Source organism: Mustelus asterias, chromosome 18 (assembly GCF_964213995.1).
Source record: "Mustelus asterias chromosome 18, sMusAst1.hap1.1, whole genome shotgun sequence".
Lineage (NCBI taxonomy): Eukaryota > Metazoa > Chordata > Chondrichthyes > Carcharhiniformes > Triakidae > Mustelus > Mustelus asterias.
Window position 1 is genome coordinate 87053221 of NC_135818.1, and position 22536 is coordinate 87075756.

Genomic DNA, 22536 nt, shown 5'->3' on the forward strand with positions numbered 1-22536 from the left:
ACATAAGAAATAGGAGCAGGAGTAGTCCACCTGGCCCCTCAAGCCTGCTCCGCCATTCAATAAGATCATGGCTGATCTGATAGTGGGTTCAGTTCCACTTACCCGCCCGCTCCCCATAACCCTTAATTCCCTTATTGGCTAAAAACCTATCTATCTGTGACTTAAACACATTTAACGAGATAGCCTCTACCGCTTCATTGGGCAGAGAATTCCAAAGATTCACCACCCTCTGGAAGAAGAAGTTCCTCCTCAACTCTGTTCTAAATTGACTCCCCCGTATTTTGAGGCTATGTCCCCTCGTTCTTGTTTCCATTGTAAGTGGAAACAATCTTGATGTTTCTACCCTATCCAGCCCCTTCATTATCTTATATGTCTCTATAAGATCTCCCCTCAACCTTCTAAACTCCAAAGAGTACAGGCCCAGTCTGCTCAATCTCTCCTCATGAGCTAACCCCCTCATCTCCGGAATCAACCTGGTGAACCTTCTCTGCACCCCTTCCAAAGCCAATACATCCTTTCTTAAATAAGGGGACCAAATTGTACACAGTACTCTAGGTGCGGCCTCACCAGTACCCTGTACAGTTGCAGCATGACCTCCCTGCTTCTATACTCCATCCCTCTCGCGATAAAGGCCAACATTCCATTTGCTTTCTTGATTACCTGCTGCACCTGCAAACTGAGTTTTTGTGATTCATGCACAAGGACCCCCAGGTCCCTCTGCACAGTAGCATGTTGTAATTTTTCACCGTTTAAATAATAGTCCCTTTTCCTATTATTCCTTCCAAAGTGGATAACCTCACACTTACCAACGTTGTACTCCATCTGCCAGATCCTCGCCCACTCACTTAGCCTATCCAAATCTCTCTGCAGACTCTCTGTGTCTTCCACGCGATTTGCTTTCCCACCCATCCTTTTACTGCAGCTTCCCAATCTACCACAGCCAACTCGCCCCCTGAACCTTCATAGTATCCTTCATTTAGACTAATTTCCAATTGAACTACGTCACTTTCAACTTGATGTAAAATTCTTTCAGATTATGATCATACTTCCCTAAAGATTCCTTTACAATAAGATTATTAATTAGCCACCTTCTCATTGCAGTTAAAGATCTAAACTAGCCCACTCCCGAGTTGGTTCCTCAACATTCTGTCCCAGAAATCCATCTAGTATACATCCCAGCAATTCACCACCCCAGCATTAATGCTAATTAGTTTTACCAGAGTACAGGAAACTGAGAGTAGGCAGATGAAGACACTGACTATCCAAATGGCTATCTTTCAATTAAATCAAGAGAACAACAGCAGGACTAATGCAGCAAAACAGCAACAAAGGAGTGCACACCAGACAGGGAGGAAGATGTGCAAGAGCTGTGGATGACCACATGAGTTCACAGACAGAAGGAAATGTTACATATGGATCAGAACTTGTGGGAAGTCCAGTCACTGGGAAAAGATGTGCAGAACAAAAAAAGAAGATTGGAAGCAAGTTGTCAAAGCAACAGGGCGAATGAGAAGTCTAAGGAACAAAACATTTATACATGGGAGATAACGATGGGCGGATTTCCCAGCCCTTCCCCATGGTGGGATCTTGCAGTCACACCAAAGGTGACCAGGTTCCCCGGCAGCAGGATGGGCGAGCCACTCCAAACACCAGGGACATCAACGGGACTGGAGATCCCGCCAGCCCTCAATAGCAAGCTGCCTCTGCCACGGGAAACAGGTCATGGAGGGACTGGAAAATCCCACCCCGATGGGTTTGGGGACATCACAGATAGAGGAGCAATGCTGCTGCGTGATGTGGATTCTCATGTGACAGTTGCCAGAGAAAAGAAATTCGCACAACCAATCCGATCAGGAAGAGGGTGGGAAATAAATCCATAATCATTAATCTGAACCTGAAGATTGATACATGAGAAACATCACCTCACTCAGACTATACCCCAAAATCTTTCCTGAAAATTTGAAAGAAAATGAGTACCCAAGGAAAGGTGTTCCGGAACAAAACAACACCAATGCTGATGACATACAGGGGAACTGAGATCTCCCAGTGAGGAACAGTCACAGGGACACAGAGGGAGAAAAACCTAACCGTATGTTCTACATCACTGAAGCAGATGGTCCTAACTACTCTCCTGGGGTTCAACAGTTGTAAAGAGCTGCAGTTATCTCAAGAAACCATCAGACAAAGGATCCAGATCGAACGATCTATCAGCCAGTGAACATCATACCCACTGAAACTGGGTCAAATTAGAGATAAGAGCAGCAAAGATGAGGAGACTCTCTCCCAGCAATTAATCAAGGGATGGCCTGATAAAATACAGCAAACATGGCCACTGAGACAGCAATACTGATCTAGCAGTGACATCTCACTGGAAGATAGTGTTCTGCTGAATCCAGAATCAGTGAGTGGGCTGCATGAGTGGCCCTCCTTCATCTCAGTGGGTCACAAGATTGAAATCAGGCTTGTTCACTAACCGTGACCCCATGAATAAGATTAAACACGATTAATAAATGCCAAATATTCCATAGCAAGTTATGGAAAATGCTTCATCGTTTCTACAGCAATAAAAACAAACATCATCTTCAAATGGTAAAAACAAAAGAAATATTTCTGCTTTGATTGGATGCAAAGGGAGTGCGCGGTTCTCACAGTCAATGATGGTGGAACCTCCCCATCATTTGCCAGGTTGTTGGTTTCAGCAAGAAAGCTGCTGTGTATCTCTTCACAGCCGGATTTCCTCTCCATTCTCTGGCACTCTGTGCACGGAGATTCTGGGGCCAAGGTTTGTCATGCTGGTGGAGTGAGGCCTCACATTGCTGGCAAGTCTGTCTCCACAGAAATCAGAGCGCCATCTTTAAAGACTGCCACAATCTGCACTAAAAATAAACTCCCCCCCCCACCCCCCCACCCCTCCATGGCCATGGAGAACCCCCCCACAAGCATCGGGGCAACCCCTTCCCAAAACAAGCAGCAAGGCAACACCCCACACATAAGGGGAACTCCCCTGCATTGGGTCTCTCCAGAGCACCATAAGCAGCTACAGCAACATCAAAGTAGCTAAGTGATTTTCAGTTCCTTTTTTGTATGAACATTGCGGTTAGGAACAATGGGGGACTTGAGACGCATTCAAGCGTGAAGAGCATGGGAAATAAACACAGCTGGTTGGAGGTTGAGTAGAAAACCATTAAGCTGCCAATCAAAGGAAAGATAAAAGGACTGCCCAGCAACATCATTAACCAGCAATTAACCAGCGTGACATCACTAACAACAATATCATTAACCAGCAATTAACCAGTGAGGCAACATCACCAGCAACATCATTAAGCAATAATTAACCAGCAAGACATCACCAGCAGCAACATCCCTAACCAGCGATTAACCAGCGAGACAGCATCAAGAGCAGCAAATGGTTCAACATTGACAACATCCAGCGCAACCGGAGTAAAACTGACCAAACCGCCTGGACAGTGTTCACTCACCCACAGCAATAAAGGCCAAATCCCCAAGATCCAGACTCGACAGCCAGTGATCCAGTGAATACAACTCCAGGAAAGAAAACAAGCTATAAAATACTCTTAAATTGTTCAGTTTTTTAATAAAAGTTGATTGTTAATTTTCTTTTGTTTAGGAAAAAAGTTTAATTATAAGGAGCAGGAGCAGAAGCAGGCCATTCCGCCCCTCGGGTCTGCTCTGCCATTTAATACAATCATGGCTGATCTCGCCTTGGCCTCAACTCCATTTTCCTGCCCGTTCTCCATAACCCTTCACCCCGTTACTGAATGATTGGAAGAGTTATATTGATAGAGAGGAGTTAACGCACTTCCTCCCACAAGGGGCAATCATCATCGGATGACCCTCTGCTCCGACTTACTGCAGCACGTAGAGCTCCACATTTCTGGGCAGGACTTCCCATTCTGGCTTCTCCAGAAATGCTGAGTGTAATGAAAGTTGTTTCATTGGAGCGCTGAGGAAGACACTCCACAGCCCCTTTCTTCAGGATCAGCGACTGTATTCCAATAAACCAAATATCCCAAAGCTTCTTTGAAAAGCCATGGAGAGAAGGTGAGGGGGTCAGGTGGGTGAGGGGGTCGGGTGGGTGAGGGGGTCAGATGGGGAACGGGGTCGGCTGGGTGAGGGAGTCGGGTGGGTGAGGGGGTCGGGTGGGTGAGGAGGTCGGGTGAGTAAGGGAGTAGGATGGGTGAGGGGGTCGGGTGGATGAGGGGGTCGGGTGGATGAGGGGGTCAGGTGGGTGAGGGGGTCGGGTGAGTGAGGAGGCCAGATGGGAAATGGGGTCGGGTGGGTGAGGTCGGGTGGGTGAGGGGGTTGGGTGAGTAACGGGGTCGGGTGGGTAATGGGGTCAGGTGGGTGAGGGGTCTGTGGATGAGGTGGGTAAGATGGGTAGGATGGAAAATGGCTGGGATGGCTTGTCAGGTCGGGGGCTAATCAAGGCTGGGGGTAGTCGAGACATCAGGTGAGGAGCCTGCTGGTGGTGGCTAATCAGATCAGCTCAGTCTGGAGTCAGGGCAGGGTGTGGGAGGGCATTGAGAGGGGTGCTGGGATCACAGGTGGACAGAGTGGTGAAGAAGGCATTCGGCATGCTTGGTTTCATTGGTCAGAACATTGAATGCAGGAGTTGGAACATCTTGTTGACATTAGTAAGGCCACACTTGGAATACTGTGTACAGTTCTGGTCACCCTATTATAGAAAGGATATTATTAAACGAGAAAGAGTGTAGAAAAGATTTACTAGGATGCTACCGGGACTTGATGCTTTGAGTTATAAGGAGAGGCTGGATAGACTGGGACTATTTTCCCTGGAGCGTAGGAGGCTAAAGGGTGATCTTGTAGAGGTTTACAAAATAATGATGGGCATAGACAAGCTAGATAGTCAATATCGTTTCGCGAAGGTAGGGAAGTCTAAAATTAGAGGGCATAGGTTTAAGATGAGAGGGAAGAGATACAAAAGGGTCCAGAGGGGCAATTTATTCACACAGAGGGTGGTGAGTGTCTGGAACAAGCTGCCAGAGGTAGTAGTAGAGGCGGGTACAATTTTGTCTTTTAAAAAGCATTTAGACAGTTACATGGGTAAGATGGGTATAGAGGGATATGGGCCAAACGTGGGCGATTGGGACTAGCTTAGTGGTTAAAAACTGTACGGCATAGACAAGTTGGGCTGAAGGGCCTGTTTCTGTGCTGTAAACCATTCTGACTCTATGAAATGGAGGAATACAGGGCCTCGGGGAAATGGGTCAGAAAAGGAGTTGGATCATATTGAATGGCGGGGCCTAGAGGCCCACTCCTGCCTCTACGTCTTGAAAAAAATAATATCTTATTCAAAGAAAAGGAAATGTTAGATTATTTGTAAAGATGTGAGAACTAGCTGTTATGAAAATGTACTTGTGGGTGTCACAATTTACTGTTGCAGTTTGATGTTGAGTAACAGTCCACTGGCCACATGGAAAGATGCAAGAAATACACTCGATAAAGCTGCAGCATTGTTTGAATCAAAAGTGTGGTTATTTTCAACTTCTGGGAACCCGAGGACACATGACAGGATAATAAAATTCTCCCCTTCTCCAGCCTTGACTTCCTCTTCCTGCCCCACATCCCAGGGTTTCCCCTCCTCGGATGTAATTTTGTGTGAATCCTCTTGTTTGCGAACCTTCGGTAGCTTTCCTGTCCATGTTGAGGTTGTCACCAGAATCACCACCACAGTAAGGAGTCAGAGCAGTATCCTCCCGCTAGAACTTGGCCACACACACCACTTCCCCAAGGTTAGCGTCAGCCAAGTGACTGGACTTCCTCATGGATGTGGAAAAGGTTCTTTCCCATCTCAACCCTAACCCTGATCGTTCTTAACAAGGTTACTGTTGAGATATTTCTCCCGTCTACCCCAGTGATTCCTGCTCTATTACAGAAGCTCGAAATTAAATTAATACAGCCCATAGATTCTTTTGTTGATGCATTGTCCTCCATTTTGAAAATGGTTACAATATGCTGTCACTTTCCAGTATCTATAAACCCCTCTTGCTGACCCTTAATAGCTTGTAATTTTCCTCCATGGTCTCTTTCTCCCTCTCTGTCTCAGTACTCATTCCACCTATCCCAGTAGATCTGTATTTTTCTAATTGTCTTGACTGGGTAAATGCTGAGAGGTTATTTCCCCTGACAGGGGAACCTGGAACACAGGGACACAGTCTCAGGATAAGAGATCGATCAGACTGGGATGAGGAGAACTCTGAGGGCTGTGAATCTTTGGAATTCTCTACCTCAGTGGGCTGTGGAAACTTGATCACTGAGTATGTTCAGGACAGAGGTGGATGGAATTGTGGGCACTGGAGGAGTTGGGGGATATGGCGATAATGTGGGAGGGTAGCATTGAGGTAAAAGATCAGGCATGATTTTGTTGGATGGAGGAGCTGGCTTGAAGGGGCTGAATGGCCTACAGCAGTTGGCATTTCTGAAGTGTTTGGAGTGTGTCTAGAACATTCTGTGGAAGATGAATGTCTCCATCAATCTGAAGAGAGCAAATTGATCATTTAAGCCCCGAATGAGATTTAGGTCCAGGTTATCACTCAGATTGTTGCCTCGGTCCTGCTCACTCTCTGATCCAATCTATTTGCATCTTTTACAATTTTAATCTCATTTTCTGCTGGCCTTTGCATAAAAACTGTAGGTCGCCGGAAACCTGGTCAACAACTGCTAGAGAAGTTCTAACGGCTGGCAGATAACTTTAGCTTCAATTATGAAACTGTTCTCATGGATTTTAATGGCAAAATGATGAACATGAAGCAAAGGAAATGAAGAGATTGCATTTCCACAGCTCCCTTCGCAAGCTCAGGATGTCTGAAAGCAGTTTACAGCTGACATAGTGGGTCTGTTTGACAATATGAGTCTTACCTCTATGAAGGAACCACGGAGTCCACAATCTGCTTGAATCAGCAAAGCTGTAACCTGTGTCTCTTTCTCAATGCCCCCCCCCCCCCCACCCCGCCCCTCTCTCTTTTCTTCCAGTGCGTCTCCTTCTCTCTCTCTCTACCCTCCCCTTGTCTTTGTGTGGCCCACACTCTCCCAATGTCTCTCTAATAATGAATCTCTCGGCTCTGATTTCAGAGTTTGTTCTGTTGGTTCTCACCGGGTTAAAATGAGACAGGAAGTGGCTTTATTTCAAATATGAATTTTTAAAATGTATTTTTTCCAGACAAGTGCTGCTCACACTGCGGCGCGGTTCTGCTATTGGTATGAGTTTAATCTTTAAACTAGTCAGCTGGATTGGCTTAGGTTATGTATGAGGAACTGTACAGACACAAGAAGCCGTTTTATTCATTTCACATGCTTGTTGGTTTCCTGTTCAATTGAATGAAAATTGTTCATGCTTTTTTAGCAAACAAAATCATCAGGCTGGGCTTGTTGTTGGGCTGTTTTGATAAGATTGCGTGCAGTTAGACTCTGACTAAATTGCTGGCTCCATGCCAGTGTTACTAATGCTACACTCTGCAGTGTGTAAAATCCACACACCGCCTTTCCCAGCTGGATCTCTGAATAGCCAAGACAAGACTTTACAAAGTGCAATGACGGAATTTGCCCCTGTTTCATGAAATGTTAATCTTGTTCAGAAGTCATGTTGAACTGGGGAAAGTGATACGTCCCAAGCTCACATTTACCAATTACATAGCAAACAGAACAGAGGATTCCATCCTAGAATTCAATGAGTTTCAACCTCTGAAAGTCCCTGTCAATCCGATAACTGTAATGACTTCAATCGGGCCATTGAGGTCGGCCTATTGGAGTATGAACTCCCTGATTAAGGATCCAATTCATGGGCCAATCAGGGAGTCTTTGCTTTGTATTTAACCGGGAGTATCAGTTCCTCTGGCGCCCCCGGACGTAGACTGCGAACTGCTAGCACTCTGCATACTGCTGTTAGAGTTTGTAAATAAAGGGATTTTGGTGCAGGGACTTCTGCCTCCGAAGACTTATTCCAATAACAAAAGCAATGATGCTGGCAACCTGAAACAGAAACAGAAGAGAAATGGCTAATCAGTAGCCTTGAGCAGGGAGGGACAGCATTAATCGGCCTGTACTAACGCCATTCCCATCGCCAAAATGGAGGTAGAGAAAGATGAACGTTTTAAAAATACAATCATGATTCTGAGTGTCATTGGGGAGGGAGCAATCTTACCAAAAACATTCTCAGTGCCGGACAAGCGTTAAATGGGAGAGAATCGCTCTGACTTTTGGGCGAGTTAAAATCGAATCTCACCTCACTCTGAAGAAAAAATGATGCAGGATCTGTTTCCTGCCAGCAGGGTGAGGGGGCAGGGCCCAAGCTCGCCGAAAGCTGTAAGGTTGCAGCAGAGGGCACCATTGCGCATGTGCAGGTATCTCTCTGTTCTGCACAATAGCTCAGAGATCTGTCAGGCACTTTCCCTCGGCTATTGCTGGCCTCCACAGCCAGTCACCATGCGCCCCCCCACCCCCCCACCCCCCCCCCACCAACGCTATTGCAGGGCTCTGCAACCGATCCCTTGCATCCCGCATGGAACGATGGCCCTCCCCCCAGCACAGACCGATCACCCACACCCCTACACATGGACAGATCGCCGATCTCCCTCACCTGCACGGACCGGCCGATTGCAGAGTTTGCAGCGTGACTCCCCCTCCCAATCGCGGCTGCAGAGTGCGCAGCGTTCCCACTCCAATCGACCTGCCTTTCAGGCCCTGCCCCCTCCCATTCGGCCCTGCCTCTTGGCACTGCCTAGTGCCCGGTGGGCACTGCCCAGGGTGCCAGGCTGCCAGTGCCGGGTTTCACCCCCTCTCTGACCCTGATCTCCTTGAGGGGACTCAATGGCCTCCGGTTCCACTGGCAAGGCCATCACGACAGGTCCCTATTGATGGGGACCATGCATGATCCTCACAGGAATAAACCTTCCCCAGCAAGATCGCAGAGGCATCTTGCACACAATTCTGTCCCGGGCTCACTAATAAAATTTCAATTATATTTTAAATAGAATTTAAATATTGAGATCAGCCTCAACCCCTTTTCAGGCTCGTGGCTGATCTCGCTCTGGATATTCGGTGCCGGTAAGATTGCAAGACACGAGAAACCGAGTGCAAATCTGATTTTTCGGCTCTCTCGTGATCTTACCGGCTCGCCGTGCCCATCAGTCGGCAGAGCGAGATGATAAGATCACCCCCATGCAGCTCAGTTACTTTGCTGTGGGGAGGAGGAACACTAAACAACTTACAACAGTTTATACACACATATAAACATAGGGAGCAGGAGCAGGAGCAGGCCATTCGACCCCTCAAACCTGCTGCATCATTCAATCAGATCATGGCTGATCTGACTGTAACCTCAACTCCACTTTCATTCCTACCCCTGATAAACATTGACTCCTTTCTCAGTCAAGAACCTATCGAACCCTCCCTTAAAGATATTCATTGGCCCTGCTTCACTGCTTCCTCGGGAAAAGAGTTCCAAAGATTCACCACCCTCTGAGAGAAACAAATTCTGCTTCTCTCTGTCTTAAGTTGGCACGCCCTCATGTTTAAACTGTGCCCCCTCACTCTAACCTCTCCCACTGGAGGAACATCTACTCCATAGCCACATTGTTGAGACACTTCAGGATCTCATACCTTTCAATAAGAGCACCTCTCAATCTTCTAAACTCCAATGGATACAGGCCCAACCTGCTCAGCATATCCTCAGTGGATAACCCCTTATCCCAGGTATCAGTCGAGTGAACCTTCTCTGAACTGCTTCATTTATATTCTTTCTTAAATGCGGAGGCCAAAACTATACACAGAACTCTAGCTGTAATCTCAGCAACACCCTGGACAACTGTAACAAAGCATCCCGACTTCTATATTCCATTCCAGCATTCCACTCACCTTCCCAATCACTTGCTGGACCTGCATACTAACTATTCCTGATTCGTATACGAGGACACCCAGATCCCTCTGTACCTCAGAGTTCTGCAATCTCTCTCCATTTGGATCATTTGCTGTTTTTCTATTTTCCTGCCAAAGTGGACAAATTCACATTTTCCCACATTATACTCCACCTACTGAACTTTTGCCCACTCACTAAACCTGTCTATGTCCCTTTGCAGACCCTTTCTGTCCTCTCCATGACTTACTTTCCTATCTATCTTTTGTGTCACCAGCCACACATTCAGCCACTTCACCAAGTCACTGATATAAAGTTGTAAATATTTGAGGCCCCAGCTCTGATCCTTGGCACCACTAGTTACACCTTCCTGACCCATTTATTCCTTTTCCTCTATTTCCTATTAGTTAAACAATCCTCTATCCATGTTGATGTGTTACCGCCTACACCATGAGCTCTTGTTTTGTGTAGTTATATTTGATGTAGCATCTTATCAAATGCCATGTGGAATCTAAGTACAATACATCCACAGGTTCCCCTCTTCCATGTTGTTCATTACTCCCTCAAAGAACTCCAATAAATTGATCAAACAGGATTTCCTTTTCACGAAACCATGTTGATCTGTCTGTTGGATTAAGATTTTCTCAGTGACCTGCTATAACCTCCTGAATAACAGGTCCCACATTTTCACTCTGACATGTGTGAGGATAACTGACCCGGAGTTTCCTGCTTTCTGTTTCCTCCCTTTCTCGAATAGCAGAGTCGCTTTCACTATTTTCCAATCTGATGGAACCTTCCCCGAATCGAGAGTTTTAAAAAATGAAAACCAGCGAATCTACTCTCACAGCAACCATTAGCTTAGCAGAGCCCCCCCCTCCCCCCCCGCTCCCCCTCTCCCCCCCCCCATCACCCTCCCTGTGAAGACCACTACTGGTCTCACTGTATACTCCCACCCTAATGGCCTCCCTGAGTACCCCCACCATCCTGTGTACCCCATTATCCTCCCTGTGTATGCCCATCCCCCTCCCTGTGTATCCCCATCACCCTGTGTAACCCCATCACCCTGTGTAACCCCATCACCCTGTGTAACCCCATCACCCTGTGTACTCCATCACCCTCCCTGTGTACCCCATCACCCTCCCTGTGTACCCCATCACCCTCCCTGTGTACCCCATCACCCTCCCTGTGTACCCCCATCAACTTCCCTGTGTACCCCATCACCCTCCCTGTGTACCCCCATCACCCTCCCTGTGTACCCCCATCACCCTCCCTGTGTACCCCCATCAACCTCCCTGTGTGCCCCCATCACCCTCCCTGTGTACCCCCATCACCCTCCCTGTGTGCCCCCATCACCCTCCCTGTGTACCCCCATCACCCTCCCTGTGTACCCCCATCACCCTCCCTGTGTACCCCATCACCCTCCCTGTGTACCCCCATCACCCTCCCTGTGTACCCCCATCACCCTCCCTGTGTGCCCCCATCACCGTCCCTGTGTACCCCCATCACCCTCCCTGTGTACCCCCATCACCCTCCCTGTGTGCCCCCATCACCCTCCCTGTGTACCCCCATCACCCTCCCTGTGTACCCCCATCACCCTCCCTGTGTACCCCCATCACCCTCCCTGTGTACCCCCATCACCCTCCCTGTGTGCCCCCATCACCCTCCCTGTGTACCCCCATCACCCTCCCTGTGTACCCCCATCACCCTCCCTGTGTACCCCCATCATCCTCCCTGTGTACCCCCAACTCCCTCCCTGTGTACCCCATCACCGTTCCTGTATATCCCCAACACCCTCCCTGTGTACCCCCACCATCCTCCCTGTGTATCCCCATCACCCTCCCTGTGTACCCCATCACCCTCCCTGTGTACCCCCATCACCCTCCCTGTGTACCCCCATCACCCTCCCTGTGTACCCCCATCACCCTCCCTGTGTACCCCCATCACCCTCCCTGTGTACCCTCACAACCCTCCCTGTGTACCCTCACTATCCTCCCTGTGTACCCTCACTACCCTCCCTGTGTACCCTCACTACCCTCCCTGTGTACCCTCACTACCCTCCCTGTGTACCCTCACTACCCTCCCTGTGTACCCTCACTACCCTCCCTGTGTACCCCATCACCCTCCCTGTGTACCCTCACTACCCTCCCTGTGTACCCTCACTACCCTCCCTGTGTACCCTCACTACCCTCCCTGTGTACCCTCACTACCCTCCCTGTGTACCCCCATCACCCTCCCTGTGTACCCTCACTACCCTCCCTGTGTACCCCCATCACCCTCCCTGTGTACCCTCACTACCCTCCCTGTGTACCCCCATCACCCTCCCTGTGTACCCTCACTACCCTCCCTGTGTACCCTCACTACCCTCCCTGTGTACCCCCATCACCCTCCCTGTGTACCCTCACTACCCTCCCTGTGTACCCTCACTACCCTCCCTGTGTACCCTCACTACCCTCCCTGTGTACCCTCACTACCCTCCCTGTGTACCCCATCACCCTCCCTGTGTACCCCATCACCCTCCCTGTGTACCCTCACTACCCTCCCTGTGTACCCTCTCTACCCTCCCTGTGTACCCTCACTACCCTCCCTGTGTACCCTCTCTACCCTCCCTGTGTACCCTCACTACCCTCCCTGTGTACCCCATCACCCTCCCTGTGTACCCCATCACCCTCCCTGTGTACCCTCTCTACCCTCCCTGTGTACCCCATCACCCTCCCTGTGTACCCCCATCACCCTCCCTGTGTACCCCATCACCCTCCCTGTGTACCCTCACTACCCTCCCTGTGTACCTCCTCTAATTACACACTCTGTAAATTCTAAACAAACACTGCCATTAAAGATTTGTTTATGTTCATATATTTATATGTTCATGCATTCATAGGTTTATATTCTCATATGTCTGTGTGTTTATATGTTGTATGTTCCTATGTCTGAGTGTTTATATGGTGTATGTTCCTATGTCTGTGTGTTTATATGTTGTATGTTCCTATGTCTGTGTGTTTATATGTTGTATGTTCCTATGTCTGTGTGTTTATATTGTGTATGTTCCTATGTCTGTGTGTTTATATGGTGTATGTTCCTATGTCTGTGTGTTTATATGGTGTATGTTCCTATGTCTGTGTGTTTTTATGGTGTATGTTCCTATGTCTGTGTGTTTATATGGTGTATGTTCCTATGTCTGTGTGTTTATATGGTGTATGTTCCTATGTCTGTGTGTTTATATGTTGTATGTTCCTATGTCTGTGTGTTTATATGGTATATGTTCCGATGTCTGTGTGTTTATATGGTGTATGTTCCTATGTCTGTGTGTTTATATGGTGTATGTTCCTATGTCTGTGTGTTTATATGGTGTATGTTCCTATGTCTGTGTGTTTATATGGTGTATGTTCCTATGTCTGTGTGTTTATATGTTGTATGTTCCTATGTCTGTGTGTTTATATGGTGTATGTTCCGATGTCTGTGTGTTTATATGGTGTATGTTCCTATGTCTGTGTGTTTATATGTTGTATGTTCCTATGTCTGTGTGTTTATATGGTGTATGTTCCTATGTCTGTGTGTTTATATGGTGTATGTTCCTATGTCTGTGTGTTTATATGGTGTATGTTCCTATGTTTGAAGGTCCTCACCCACAGCTGAAGGCACAATGCTGGTGTAGTGGTTTAAAGATGCCAGCTTCATTCTCCAGATAATGAATGACCTTTGCTCCTTTCCTGGGTGAGGTGTGAGTAGGAAAGTCCCCAGATCATTGCAACCTCCTCCACACTGTGACATTTATCCACATCATTACAGCAACTTAGCAGGGATGATGCGAGGAACAGTCCCGAGCTGCTTCATTCTGAAACAAATAGCAAAGAGAACAAAGAACAGTACAGCACAGGAACAGGCCCTTCAGCCCATCGAGTCTGTGCCGACACAGATACCTCTCTAATCTAATATTTTCTTGCCTCTATCTGGTCCATATCCCTCTATTCGCTGTCTATTCCTGTATCTATCCAGATGCCTCTTGAACGTTGTTATAGAATCTGCTTCCACCACCTCCTCCGGCAGCGCGTTCCAGGCATTCACCACCCTCTGTGTGAAAAAACTTGCCCCTTACATCTCTTTTAAACTTTCCCCCTCTCACTCTCAACCTCTGCCCCCGAGTAATTGACCCTTTGACCCTCGGAAAAGGACTCTGACTATCCACTCAATCCAAGCCTGTCATAATCTTGTAAATCTCTATTAGCTCCCCCCTCATCCTCTAACACTCCAATGAAAACAATCCAAGTTTGATCAACCTTTCTTCATAGTTCATATCCTCCAAACCAGGCAACATCCTGGTAAATCTCTTCTGCACCCTTTCCAATGCATCAACATCCTTCCGGTTGTGTGGCGACAGAATTGTACACAATACCCTAAATGCGGCCTAACCAAAGTCTTATACAGCTGCAACATGATTTTCCAATTCCTATACTCATCGCTCCAACCGATTAAGCCATACACCTTCTTGACCACCTTGTCCACCTGAGTTGCCATCTTCAGGGAACTGTGGATCTGCATGCCTAGATCCCTCTGTATGCTAATATTTCTAATGGCTTTACCATTTACTGTATACTTCCTTCTGCAGTAGACCTTCCAAATCGCATTTGTCCGGGTTAAATTCCATCTGCCATCTTTTGGCCCAGGTCTCCAGCTGAGTTATATCCTGCTGTATCCTCTGACAATCCTCCTCACTATCCAATACTCCCCCAATTTTTGTATCTTTTGCAAATTCACTGATCAGACCACCTACATTTTCTTCCAAATCATTTATATATATTATACAAACAACAGAGGCCCCAGCGCTGATCCTTGTGGAACACCGCTTGTCACAGACCTCCAATTAGAAAAGTACCCTTCCACTGCTACTCTCTGCTTTCTGTGCCCAAGCCAGTTTGTTTCCATCTTACTAGCTCACCTCGGATCCCATATGACTTCACCTTCTGTATCAGCCTGCCGTGAGGAACCTTATTGAAGACTTTACTAAAGTCCATGTACACAACATCCACCGCCCTGCCCTGGTCAATTTTTCTTGTCACTTCCTCAAAGATCTCAATCAAGTTTGTGAGACACGACCTCCTCTTCACATGTTGCATGGATGGGTACATGGGACTGGGATGTTATAGCAATTACTGAAACATGGCGAAGGGAGGGACAGGATTGGCAGCTCAATGTTCCAGGGTCCAGATGCTATAGGAAAGATCGAACAGGAGGTAAGAGAGGAGGGGGACTTGCACTTTTGATTGGGGAAAACATCATGGCAGTATTGAGAGGGGATATATCCGAGGGTTCGTCCACTGAGTCTATATGGGTAGAACTGAGAAATAAGAAGGGGGAAATCACTTTGATAGGGTTGTACTATAAGCCCCCAAATAGTCAGCAGGAAATTGAGGAGCAAATATGTCAGGAGATTACAGATAGATCCAAGAAAAATAGGGTGCTAATAGCAGGGGATTTTAACTTCCCAACATTGACTGGGACAGCCATAGCATTAGCAGCTTGGATCGAGAGAAATTTGTTGAGTGTATTCAGGAGGAATTTCTCATTCAGTATGTGGATGGCCCAACTGGAGAGGGGGCAAAACTTGACCTCCTCTTGGGAAATAAGGAAGGGCAGGTGATAGAAGTGTTAGTGAGGGATCACTTTGGGACCAGTGACCATAATTCTATTAGTTTTAAAATATCTATGGAGAAGAATAGGTCTGGCCCAAAAGTTAAAATTCTAAATTGGGGCAAGGCCAATGTTGATGGTATCAGACAGGAACTTTCAAAAGTTAATTGGGAGTCTGTGGGAAGGCAAAGGGACGTCTGGTAAGTGGGAGGCTTTCAAAAGTGTGTTAACCAGGGTTCAGGGTAAGCACATTCCTCTTAGAGTGAAGGGCAAGGCTGGTAGAAGTAAGGAATCCTGGATGACTCGGGATATTGAGGCCCTGGTCAAGAAGAAGAAGGAGGCACATGACGTGCAAATGCAGCTGGGATCAAGTGGATCCCTGGAAGAGTATAGAGGATGTAGAAGTAGAGTTAAGAGAGAAATCAGAAGGGCAAAAAGGGGACATGAGATTGTTTTGGCAGATAAGGCAAAGGCGAATCCAAAGAGCTTCTACAAATACATAAAGGGCAAAAGAGTAACTAGAGAGAGTAGGGCCTCTTAAGGATCAACAAGGTCATCTCTGTATGGATCCACAAGAGATGGGTGAGATCCTAAATGAATATTTCTCATCAGTATTTACTATTGAGAAAAGCATGGATGTTAGGAAACTTGGGGAGATAAATAGTGATGTCTTGGGGAGTGTACATATTACAGAGAAGGAGGTGCTGGAAGTCTTAAAGCGCATCAAGGTCGATAAATCCCTGGGACATGATGAAGTGTGTCCCAGGACATTGTGGGAGGCTAGGGAAGAAATTGCGGGTCCCCTAGCTGAGATATTTGAATTATCGACAACCACAGGTGAGGTGCCTGAAGATTGGAGGGTGGCAAATGTTGTGTCTTTGTTTAAAAAGGGCTGCAGGGAAAAGCCTGGGAACTACAGGCCAGTGAGACTCACATCTGTGGTGGGTAAATTATTGGAAGGTATTTTGAGAGACAGGACCTACAGGCATTTAGAGATGCAAGGACTGATTAGGGACAGTCAGCATGGCTTTGTGAGTGGAAAATCATGTCTCACAAATTTGATTGAGTTTTTTGAAGGGGTAACCAAGAAGGTAGATGAGGGCAGGGCAGTTGATGTTGTCTACATGGACTTTAGTAAGGCCTTTGACAAGGTACCGCATGGTAGGTTGTTGCATAAGACTAAATCTCACGGGATCCAGGGTGAGGTAGCTAAATGGATACAAAATTGGCTTGATGACAGAAGCCAGAGGATGGTTGTAGAGGGTTGTTTTTCAAACTGGAGGCCTGTGACCAGCGGTGTGCCTCAGGGATTGGTGCTGAGTCCATTGTTATTTGTCATTTATATTAATGATTTGGATGAGAACATAGGAGGCAAAGTTTGTAAGTTTGCAGATGACACCAAGATTGGTGGCATAGTGGACAGTGAAGAAGTTTATCTGGGATTGCAACGGGATCTTGATCAATTGGGCCAGTGGGCTGACGAATGGCAGATGGAATTTAATTTAGATAAATGCAAGGTGATGCATTTTGGTAGATTGAACCAGGGCAGGACTTACTCAGTTAATGGTAGGGCGTTGGGGAGAGTTACAGAACAAAGAGATCTAGGGGTACAGGTTCATAGCTCATTGAAAGTGGAGTCACAGGTGGACAGAGTGGTGAAGAAGGCATTCAGCATGCTTGGTTTCATTGGTCAGAACATTGAATACAGGAGTTGGGACGTCTTGTTGAAGTTGTACAAGACATTGATAAGGCCACACTTGGAATACTGTGTACAGTTCTGGTCACCCCATTATAGAAAGGATATTATTAAACTAGAAAGAATGCAGAAAAGATTTATTAGGATGCTACCAGAACTTGATGGTTTGAGTTATAAGGAGAGGCGGGATAGACTAGGAGCATAGGAGGCTGAGGGGTAATATTATAGAAGTCTATAAAATAATGAGGCGTATAGATCAGCTAGATAATCAATATCTTTTCCCAAAGATAGAGTCTAAAGCTAGAGGGCATAGGTTTAAGGTGAGAGGGGAGAGATACAAAATGGTTCAGAAGGGCAATTTTTTCACACAGAGGATGGTGAGTGCCTGGAACGAGCTGCCAGAGGTAGTAATAGAGACGGGTACAATTTTGTCTTTTAAAAAGCATTTAGACAGTTACATGGATAAGATGGGTATAGAGGGATATGGGCCAAATGCGGGCAATTGGGACTCGCTTAGAGATTTTTTAAAGGGCGGCATGGACAAGCTGTGTTGAAGGGCCTGTTTCCATGCTGTAAACCTCTATGACATCCTTCCCCTTTGTGAATACTGATGCAAAGTACTTGTTAAGGACTTCACCCACCTCATCTGGCTCCGCACACAAATTCCCTCCTCTATCCTTGAGGGGACCCACCCTTTCCTTAGCTACCCTCTTCCTCCTTATATACACATAAGCAGCTTTGGGATTCTCCTTAATCCTGCCTGCCAAGGACATTTCATGGCCCTTTTTAGCCCTCCTAAGATCCTCTTTAAGCTCTTTCCTGCTCGCTTTGTATTTCTCAAGAGCCTTATCCGTTTTCAGTTTCCTGAAATTTATGTCTGCCTCCTTCTTCTTTTTCACTAAGCTCGCAATCTCTCTCGTCATCCAGGGTTCCTGAACCTTGCCATCTTTATCCTTCATTTTTACACGGACATACTTGCCCTGAATTGTTAACAACTGACTTTTAAAAGACTCCCACATATCGGATGTGGATTTACCCTCAATCAGCCGTCCCCAGTCTACATTCCCTAGCTCCTGCCTAATATTGTCGTAGTTAGTCTTCCCCCAGTTTAGTACTTTCACTCTGGGACTTCTATCCTTTTCTACAAGTATCCTGAAACTTATAGAATTGTGATCACTGTTCCCAAAATGGTCGCCCACTGAGACATCAATCACCTGTCCGGTCTCAAAGAATGAAACTGAGTCACAGAGGGCAATATTGGGTCAGGTGGCCAAAAGTGTGAACAAATAGGTAAGTTTTCAGGTGTGTGTTAAATGAGGAAAGATGTAGGGAGGGAATTCCAGAATTTGGGATCCAGGGAACTGAAGTCAGGATCAGCAGTGGTGGGAGCAATTATAACTGGGAATGAACACGAGGGCAGGATTAGAGGAGCGTAGATATCTTGGCAAAGGCTTTGAACCTTCCCACAGTACAATTGTTCACCCAATTTAAATTTGATATTTACTGCGTGGTGCCCCGAAGCCGATAATTACTGTTCAACCAACATCACTAAAACAGGGTGGAGATAGTGGTATTTGATTCGATTTGATTTGATCTGATTTGATTTATTATTGTCACATGTATTAACCTACAGTGAAAAGTATTGTTTCTTGCACGCTATACAGACAAAGCATACTGTTCATAGAGAAGGAAAGGAGATAGTGCAGAATGTGGTGTTACAGTCATAGCTAGGGTGTAGAGAAAGATCAACTTAATGCAGAGTAGGTCCATTCAAAAGTCTGACAGCAGCAGGGAAGAAGCTGTTCTTGAGTCGGTTGGTACGTGACCTCAGAAGAAGGTGGAAGAGAGAATGTCCGGGTGTGAAGGGTTCTTGATTATGCTGGTATTGTCACTGGACTAGCAATCCAAAGCCCAGGCTCTGGGGACAAGCGTTTATATGAACATACAAAATAGGAGCAGGAGAAGGCCATTCAGCCCCTTGAACCTGCTCCGATGTTCAATAAGATCATGGGTGATCTGTTTGTGTTTCAAGTTCCACATTCCCATCCACCCCGATAATGTTTGAATTCCGCTGCCTAACAAGAATCTATCCACCACCTCCTTTAAATATTCACTGACCCTCGGTGGGATTTTATTGGCTGCCTCACCCATCGATGGGTGAACGAGCCGGTAAGATCGGCGAGAGCAGAGAAATCAGTACCGTGCCCGATTTCTCACCTCTCTCGATCTTATGAGAGCCGGATATCCGACACGGTTAGCCCTCCGCTGGAAATGGCGAGAGGCTGAATAATTTATTTAAATATATTGTAACGTTCATTTACATTCAAGGTGTGTCTTGTTCCCTAGTGTTCCCTGGTGATCTAGTGGTTAGGATTCGGCACTCTCATCACCGCGGCCCGGGTTCGATTCCCGGTCAGGGAAGACAGGTTTGGGCGGCACGGATACACAGTGGTTAGCACCGCTACCTCACAGCGCCAGGGACTCGGGATCGATTCCGGCCTTGGGTCACTGTCCGTGCGGAGTTTACACGTTCTCACCGTGTCTGCGTGGGTTTCCTCCGGGTGCTCCGGTTTCCTCCCACACTCCAAAGATGTTCAGGTTAGGTTGATTGGCCACAGTAAATTGATGCTTAGTGTCGGGGGATTAGCAGGGTAAATATGTGGGTTTATTGGAATAGTGCCTGGGTGGGATCGTGGTCGGTGTAGACTCGATGGGCTGAATGGCTCTGTCGGAATTCTGTGATTCTACACGTGAACGGGAGGTGGACAGAGGGATAGAAACCGCTTGGTGGGCTGAAGGGCCTGTTCCTGTGCTGTATTGTTCTTTGTTCTTTGAAAAAGCTCAGGCTCCACAGGTTTGGATGGCTGGATCCATTATGAGAAGACAAGGTGATAATTCCCATTAATTCCCACTTTGTTGGAGAGATTGGGATCTGAAGCTGTGTCGTTTCTGAAGACAATTCCCTTCTTTCTGCAATGCTGCTTCTCACCGAGAGGTGGCAGTGTAGCACCACTACTGCCATTCCCAAACCGCTCTCCATCACGCCCTCTGCTGGCACCACCTCGCAGCACCGGGGCTGGAAATAACAACAACAACTGATTCTTACATAGCACCTTAAATGTACCAAGGTGTGTGACAGAAACATAAAACAAAGTACAACATGTGAGCCACATATTATTAGGACAGATAACCAAATGCTTGGTCGAAGAGGCAGGTTTTAAGGAATGTTTTACAGGGGGAGGAGAGAGAGAGAGAGAGAGAGAGTGAGCGAGGCGGGGAGGTTCAGGGTTTGGGGTCCAGGCAGCTGAGCGAATAAAAAGGGGGATCACAAGAGGTGCTAATTAGAGGAGTGCAGAGATGGTGGAAGGGATGTGGGGCTGGAGGAGATTACAGAGAGAGGGAGGGCTGAGGTCGCAGGGGGTTTGGTTAACAAGGATTTCAAAGCCGAGACATTCTTTGAAAGACTTGCATTTATGTAGCACCTTTCACCACCCTGGGTTTACAGCTAATGAAGAGCTTCTTGATGTCTAATTGCTGATGTGATGTCGGAAGCAGCCAAATTGTGCACAGCAAGCTCCCACAATCAGCAAGGTGCTAATGACCAGATCATCTGTTTTTTGGAGAGTTGAATGGATGATAAATACTGGGTCTTTCTTCAGACTGGCAGCAGTGGGATCTTTAACGTCCTCGATTAGACATCTGTTCTAAAACACAGTGCCGCTGACAATGCAGCACTGCCCCAGTACGACATCGCAGTCCAGTCTAGGCTCTAGGTTATGAACGGATAGTCTGAGAAGAGAAAGGAATGCTACCAACATGCCACAAAGTGCTTCACATCCAACCAATCACAGTTATTGCCCACTTTTGCCGTTAGGGAGGGAATTCCAGGATTTTGACCCAGCGACTGCGAAGGAACGGCGGTATATTTCCAAATCAGGATGGCGAGTGGCTTGGAGGGGAACTTGCAGGTGGTGGTGTTCCCATGTATCTGCTGCCCTTGTCCTTCTCGATGGAAACAGTTGTGGGTTTGGAAGGTGCTGTCTAAGGATCTTTGGTGAATTGCTGCAGTGCATCTTGTAGATAGTACACACTGCTGCTACTGAGCGTCGGTGGTGGAGGGAGTGGATGTTTGTGGATGGGGTGCCAATCAAACGGGGCTGCTTTGTCCTGGATGGTGTCGAGCTTCTTGAGTGTTGTTGGAGCTGCACCCATCCAGGCAAGTGGGGAGTATTCCATCACACTCCTGACTTGTGTCCTTGTAGATGGTGGATAGGCTTTGGGGAGTCAGGAGGTGAGTTACTCGCTGCAGTATTCCCAGCCTCTGACCTGCTCTTGAAGCCACTGTGTTTATGTGGTGAGTCCAGTTGAGTTTCTGGTCAATGGTAACCCCAAGGATGTTGACAGTGGGGGATTCAGTAATGGTTACACCATTGAATGTCATGGGGCGGTGGTTAGAGTTTCTCTTATTGGTGATGGTCCTTGCCTGGCATTTGTGTGGCGTGAATGTTACTGCCACTTGTTGGCCCAAGCCTGGATATTGTCCACATCTTGTTGTATTTGAACATGGACTGCTTCAGTATCTGAGGAGTTGCGAATGGTGCTGAACATTGTGCAATCATCGGCGAACATCCCCACTTCTGACCTTATGACGGAGGGAAGGTTATTGATGAAGCAGCTGAAGATGGTTGGGTCTGGGACACTGACCCTGAGAGACTCCTGCAGAGATGTCCTGGAGCTGAGATGACTGACCCTCCACAACCACAACCATCTTCCTATGGACCAGGTATGGCTCCAACCAGCGGAGAGTTTGCCCCCTGATACCCGTTGATTCCAGTTTCGCTCGGGCTCCTTGATGCCACACTCGGTCAAATGCTGCCTTGATGTCAAGAGCTGTCACTCTCGCCTCACCCTGGAATTCAGCTCTTTTGTCCATGTTTGAACCAAGGCTGTAATGAGGTCAGGAGCTGAGTGACCCTGGCGTGACCCTGAGTGACCCTGGCGAAACCCAAACTGGGCGTCACTGAGCAGGTTATTGCTGAGAAGGTGCTGCTATGCCAACAAACAAAGCTGCCATGTTCTACACAACAAGATCCCACAGACAGCAAAAGGCTTTGCGGGATTTTGGTTAGAGGGTAAATGCCACAGAACCTTTAACATCCCCCAAAGACACAGGTGGCTTCTCAGTTTAACATCTCAGCACCAAGGCAGGAGGCTCCATCAGAACATGGAGGTGGACCATTCGGCCCCACCAGTTGCTGCTGGTCTTTACCCTCCCTGCAAGCAGCATTCCTTATCGCAGCAGCCAATGAGGTACTTTTATGAA

At 47.2% G+C, this 22536-nt stretch overlaps 1 protein-coding gene and 1 non-coding gene across 2 annotated transcripts in view; one reads left to right on the forward strand and one right to left on the reverse strand.

Moving 5' to 3' along the window:
- Window positions 1-13549, reverse strand: part of LOC144506866 (putative G-protein coupled receptor 132) — an 83508-nt gene extending 69959 nt beyond the window's left edge. Inside the window, exon 1 of the mRNA XM_078233225.1 lies at window positions 13516-13549. The gene's annotated coding sequence lies outside the window, so the exon portion shown is untranslated. The remainder of the gene's footprint in view (window positions 1-13515) is intronic.
- Window positions 13550-19562: 6013 nt separating this feature from the next.
- trnae-cuc (transfer RNA glutamic acid (anticodon CUC)) lies at window positions 19563-19634 on the forward strand. Its single transcript has one exon. It is a non-coding gene; the product is annotated as a tRNA-Glu (tRNA).
- The last annotated feature ends 2902 nt before the right edge of the window (window positions 19635-22536 follow it).